This window comes from Mus caroli, unplaced genomic scaffold, assembly GCF_978045245.1.
Source record: "Mus caroli unplaced genomic scaffold, Mus_caroli_1 scaffold_6, whole genome shotgun sequence".
Taxonomy (NCBI): domain Eukaryota; kingdom Metazoa; phylum Chordata; class Mammalia; order Rodentia; family Muridae; genus Mus; species Mus caroli.
Genome location: NW_028227261.1, coordinates 35,018,192 through 35,025,103, shown reverse-complemented (window position 1 = coordinate 35,025,103; position 6,912 = coordinate 35,018,192). Strand labels below are relative to the sequence as shown.

Sequence of the window (6,912 nt, the reverse complement as noted above, 5' to 3'; positions counted from 1 at the left end):
TTCACGTGGAAACTGAACAACACTCTTCTCAATGATACCTTGGTCAAGGAAGGAATAAAGAAAGAAATTAAGGACTTTTTAGAGTTCAATGAAAATGAAGCCACAACATACCCAAACTTATGGGACACAATGAAAGCATTTTTAAGAGGAAAACTCATAGCTCTGAGTGCCTCCAAAAGGAAACTAGAGAGAGCACACATTAGCAGCTTGACAACACACCTAAAAGCACTAGAACAAAAGGAAGCAAATTCACCCAAGAGGAGTAGACGGCAGGAAATAATCAAACTCAGGGGTGAAATCAACCAAGTGGAAACAAGAAAAACTATTCAAAGAATCAACCAATCAAGGAGCTGGTTCTTTGAGAAAATCAACAAGATAGATAAACCCTTAGCCAGACTCACTAGAGGGCACAGGGAAAGCATCCTAATTAACAAAATCAGAAATGAAAAAGGAGACATAACAACAGATCCTGAAGACATCCAAAACACCATCAGATCCTTCTACCAAAGGCTATACTCAACAAAACTGGAGAACCTGGATGAAATGGACAAGTTCCTAGACAGATACCAGGTACCAAAGCTGAATCAAGATCAGGTTAATGATCTAAACAGCCCTATATCCCCCCCAAAAATAGAAGCAGTCATTAATAGTCTCCCAACTAAAAAAAGCCCAGGACCAGATGGGTTTAGTGCAGAGTTCTATCAGACCTTCAAAGAAGATCTAATCCCAGTTCTTCACAAACTATTCCACAAAATAGAAACAGAAGGTACTCTACCCAACTCATTCTATGAAGCCACAATTACTCTGATACCTAAACCACAAAAAGACCCAACAAAGATAGAAAACTTCAGACCAATATCCCTTATGAATATTGATGCAAAAATCCTCAATAAAGTTCTTGCTAACCGAATCCAAGAACACATCAAAACAATCATCCATCCTGACCAAGTAGGTTTCATCCCAGGGATGCAGGGATGGTTCAATATACGGAAATCCATCAACGTAATCCAGTATATAAACAAACTCAAAGACAAAAACCACATGGTCATCTCCTTAGATGCGGAAAAAGCATTTGACAAGATCCAACACCCATTCATGATAAAAGTCTTGGAAAGATCAGGAATTCAAGGCCCATACCTAAACTTGATAAAAGCAATCTACAGCAAACCAGTAGCCAACATCAAAGTAAATGGTGAGAAGCTTGAAGCAATCCCTCTAAAATCAGGGACTAGAGAAGGCTGTCCACTTTCTCCATACCTATTCAACATTGTACTTGAAGTCCTAGCCAGAGCAATTCGACAACAAAAGGAGATCAAAGGGATACAAATTGGAAAAGATGAAGTCAAAATATCACTTTTTGCAGATGATATGATAGTATATCTAAGTGACCCTAAAAATTCCACCAGAGAACTCCTAAGCCTGATAAACAGCTTCGGTGAAGTAGCTGGATATAAAATTAACTCAAACAAATCAATGGCCTTTCTCTACACAAAGAATAAACAGGCTGAGAAAGAAATTAGGGAAACAACACCCTTCTCAATAGTCACAAATAATATAAAATATCTTGGCGTGACTCTAACTAAGGAAGTGAAAGATCTGTATAATAAAAACTTCAAGTCTCTGAAGAAAGAAATTATAGAAGATCTCAGAAGATGGAAAGATCTCCCATGCTCATGGATTGGCAGGATCAACATTGTAAAAATGGCTATCTTGCCAAAAGCAATCTACAGATTCAATGCAATCCCCATCAAAATTCCAACTCAATTCTTCAACGAATTAGAAAGTGCAATCTGCAAATTCATCTGGAATAACAAAAAACCTAGGATAGCAAAAACTCTCCTCAAGGATAAAAGAACCTCTGGTGGAATCACCATGCCGGACCTAAAGCTCTACTACAGAGCAATTGTGATAAAAACTGCATGGTACTGGTATAGTGACAGACAAATAGACCAATGGAATAGAATTGAAGACCCAGAAATGAATCCACACACCTATGGTCACTTGATCTTCGACAAGGGAGCTAAAAACATCCAGTGGAAGAAAGACAGCATTTTCAACAAATGGTGCTGGCACAACTGGTTGTTAACATGTAGAAGAATGCGAATCGATCCATTCCTATCTCCTTGTACTAAGGTCAAGTCTAAGTGGATCAAGGAACTTCACATAAAACCAGAGACACTGAAACTTATAGAGGAGAAAGTGGGGAAAAGCCTTGAAGATATGGGCACAGGGGAAAAATTCCTGAATAGAACAGTAATGGCTTGTGCTGTAAGATCGAGAATTGACAAGTGGGACCTCATGAAACTACAAAGCTTCTGCAAGGCTAAAGACACCATCAATAAGACAAAAAAACCACCAACAGATTGGGAAAGGATCTTCACCTATCCTAAATCAGATAAGGGACTAATATCCAATATATATAAAGAACTCAAGAAGGTGGACTCCAGAAAGTCAAATAACCCCATTAAAAAATGGGGCTCAGAACTGAACAAAGAATTCTCACCTGAGGAATACCGAATGGCAGAGAAGCACCTGAAAAAATTTTCAACATCCTTAATCATCAGGGAAATGCAAATCAAAACAACCCTGAGATTCCACCTCACACCAGTCAGAATGGCTAAGATCAAAAATTCAGGTGACAGCAGATGCTGGCGAGGATGTGGAGAAAGTGGAACACTCATCCATTGTTGGTGGGATTGCAAGCTTGTACAACCACTCTGGAAATCAGTCTGGCGGTTCCTCAGAAAATTGGACATAGTACTACCGGAGGATCCAGCAATACCTCTCCTGGGCATATATCCAGAAGATGTCCCAACCGGTAAAAAGGACACATGCTCCACTATGTTCATAGCAGCCCTATTTATAATAGCCAGAAGCTGGAAAGAACCCAGATGTCCCTCAACAGAGGAATGGATACAGAAATTATGGTACATTTACACAATGGAGTACTACTCAGCTATTAAAAAGAATGAATTTATGAAATTCCTAGCCAAATGGATGGACCTGGAGGGCATCATCTTGAGTGAAGTAACACAATCACAAAAGAACTCACACAATATGTATTCATTGATAAGTGGATATTAGCCCAAAACTTAGGATACCCAAGATATAAGATACAATTTGCTAAACGCATGAAACTCAAGAAGAATGAAGACCAAAGTGTGGACATTGTGCACCTTCTTAGAATTGGGAACAAAACACCCAGGGAAGGAGTTACAGAGACAAAGTTCGTAGCTGTGATGAAAGGATGGACCATTTAGAGACTGCTGTATCCAGGGATCCGTCCCATAATCAGCTTCTAAACGCTGACACCAGTGCATACACTAGTAAGATCTTGCTGAAAGGACCCAAATATAGCTGTCTCTTGTGAGACGATGCCGGGGCCTAGCAAACACAGGAGTGGATGTTCACAGTCAGCTATTGGATGTATCACAGGGCTCCCAATGGAGAAGCTAGAGAAAGTACCCAAGGAGCTAAAGGGATCTGCAACCCTATTGTTGGAACAACATGATGTACTAACCAGAACCCTGGAGCTCTTGTCTCTAGCTGCATATGTATCGAAAGATGGCCTAGTCGGCCATCAATGGAAAGAGAGGCCCATTGGACTTGCAAACTTTATATGCCCCAATATAGGGGAATGCCAGGGCCAAAAGAATGGGAATGGGTGGGTAGGGAAGTGGGGGGCGCTATGGGGGACTTTTGGGATAGTATTGGAAATGTAATTGAGGAAAATATGTAATAAAAATATTAAAAAAAAAAAGTCTAGGAAATATAGACAAACAGGCCATTATTTCAGTCAGATTTTAATTCACCTGTGGCTAATGCTAAACTTTGTTCCCTTTTTATTCTGTCATTGATCCTTCACAAATAATAAAATTTAATTTAAACATGAAAAAAAAAAAAAGAAAGAAATGCTCAACATTCTTAGTGATCAGAGAAATGCAAATCGAAATGACCCTGAGACTCCACCTTACACCAATCAGAATGGCTAAGATAAAAAAAAAATCAAGGACAGCACATGCTGGCAACAGTGTGGAGCAAGCAGAACACGCCTCCATTGCTGGTGGGAGTATAAATTTGTACAACCATTTTGGAAATCAATTTGTCAGTTTCTCAGAAAATTGGGAATAGATATTCCTCAAGACCCAGCTGTACCACCACTCTTGGGCATATACCTTAAAAATGCTCGGGAGACGGACTCAGGGTGAAGTCTGCGGCGGCTGGTTACCGTTCTCCGTCCTGCACGTGGCAAGTGGAGGGTCTCGATTCTGGACGGCTTGGAGCGTCCACCATGAGGAGAAGTGAGGTGCTAGCAGATGAGTCTATCACATGCCTGCAGAAAGCTCTAACTCACCTCCGGGAAATATGGGAACTAATTGGGATTCCAGAGGAGCAGAGGCTACAAAGAACCGAGGTTGTAAAGAAGCATATAAAGGATTTTCTGGATAGAATGATTGCTGAAGAGGAGAGTCTGCCGGAAAGGCTTCTCAAAAGCATATCCATCTGTCAGAAGGAGCTGAGTAGCCTGTGCAGTGAGCTACAAGTGAAGCCATTTCAGGAAGAAAAAGATACAACCATCTTGCAACTAGAAAAAGATTTGCACACTGAAGTAGAATTGATGAGAAAACAGAAAAAGGAGAGAAAGCAGGAACTGAAGCTACTTCAGGAACAGGAGCAAGAACTCCGTGACATCCTCTGTATGCCGCCCTGCGATGTGGATAGCACCTCTGTCCCCACCTTAGAAGAGCTGAAGCTATTCCGACAGCGTGTGGCAACTCTGAGGGAAACAAAGGAATCAAGGCATGAAGAATTTGTCAACATTAAGAAACAAATCATACTGTGTATGGAAGAATTAGAACACACTCCGGATACAAGCTTTGAAAGAGATGTAGTGTGTGAAGATGAAAGTGCTTTTTGTTTATCACTGGAGAATATTGCAACATTACAGAAGTTGCTAAAGCAACTGGAAATGAAAAAAAATCACAAAATGAAGCAAAATGTGAGGGGCTCCGCACTCAAATCCGAGAGCTCTGGGATAGGTTACAAATACCTGAAAAAGAGAGAAAGCCTGTGGAGGCAATTATGACTGGGTCAAAAACCAAAATCAGGAATGCGCTGAAATTAGAAGTGGATCGGTTAGAAGAACTGAAAATGCAAAACATAAAGCAAGTGATTGAGAAAACCGAGTGGAGCTGGCTCAGTTCTGGGACCAGTGTTTTTATAGCCAGGAACAGAGGCAGGCTTTTGCCCCTTACTATTCTGAGGACTACACAGAACACCTGCTCCATCTTCATGATGCTGAGATTGTCCGGTTAAGGAACTACTATGATGTTCACAAGGAGCTGTTCCAAGGCGTCCAGACGTGGGAAGAGAGCTGGAAACTTCCTAGAGTTTGAGAGAAAAGCTTCAGACCCAGGTCGGTTTACAAAGCGAGGGGGAAACCTTTTAAAAGAAGAAAAGGAACGCGCAAAGCTCCAGAAAACACTCCCTAAGCTGGAAGAGGAGTTGAAAGCATGGATTGAACAGTGGGAACAGGAACACTCAACAGCATTTATGGTGAATGGGCAGAAATTCATGGAGTATGTTACAGAACAGTGGAAATTACATCGGTTGGAGAAAGAGCGAGCCAAACAGGAGAGGCAACTGAAGAACAAGAAACAGACAGAGGCAGAGATGCTGTATGGCAGTACTCCCTGGACACCTAGCAAAAGACTAGGACAGACTCCCAAGAAGTCTGGCAAAGTACACAAGATGAACACTACCACCATGTCTAGTGCTACACCCAACAGTAGCATTGGGCCTGTCTTTGGTGGATCAGTGTACCAGTCACCTATGTCTCGACTGCCCCCTTCTGGCAACAAGTCAGTAGTCACTTCTCTGTGTTCTGGAAAGAAAACACCTTGAGCTGCCCAGCTTAGGGCCAACAAGGAGAACTTGGACCTCAATGGCAGCATCCTGAGCGCGAGAACTTTCAAAGGCTTCCAGATCTGATGCTACGTCTCGAATCCTCAATTCAACCAACATCCAGTCCTGAGAATCCTTGTCCAGTTAGGCAGCTGGGGCTTCCTGTGCCTAGACTGGACTGACGGATACGTATACAAGGAGTGACGTATACATTTCCATCTGTTTAGATGTTTGAAACTACCTTGGGCAGGTTCTGTTAACAGCACCTAACTCAGACATGAGTAGGACAAAAGGAAGCTGTCCTGGGCGGACTGAGGTCACAAAGACTTGCTTTGGATTCAAGAGAGACCTTAAAGGCTAGTTATGATAGTTAAGTACAAGTTTTAACATCTGGTAGCTATTTTTTTTCTCTACCCCATAATTCTACTTTGACTGCTCTTCTAGAGGTCCTGAGTTCAAATCCCAGCAACCACATGGTGGTTCACAACCATCTATAATGGGATCCAATGCCCTCTTCTGGTGTGCAGAAATATTTTTTAATTCTACTTATTTCAATATTATATATTAGAAAATGAAAAAACGACTGTGGCCAGCTTTGGCAAACAGGGGTACAAGACATGAAGTATAACATCTAAAAATATATATTTTTTTGTTCACGGACATTTGATTAATGCTATAGCTATGGAAGCTTTGATGTCACCCAGAGGCCTGTACCTGGATGGCACTATCCCAGTGAGGGTTTCTTGAGTTCCAGTATGAGATGGCCTGACCTGCTGCCAAAAAAGAGTAGCAGTCGTTTCTGTAGTGCAATTTCTTGAGGTATGTGTGTGAACACACATGCTTCTTGTCTGACCTGTTGAGGTTTTCTCCAGTCTCCCATCCCTGTGCTCATTAGGCCCAGTCTGTAACCCTGTAGATGACAACCACACATAGAGAGGCTGTCTGGTGGGCTGGGCCATTTCTGTCATGGAGTCGGCAACTTTGCACATCTGCAAGTTCTCTGTAGTC

The 6,912-nt window shown here is 41.8% G+C and overlaps 1 pseudogene; it reads left to right on the top strand.

The window, feature by feature from the left end:
• Nucleotides 1–4,253: 4,253 nt before the first annotated feature.
• On the top strand, nt 4,254–6,024 carry LOC147004219 (protein regulator of cytokinesis 1 pseudogene; annotated as a pseudogene).
• The last annotated feature ends 888 nt before the right edge of the window (nt 6,025–6,912 follow it).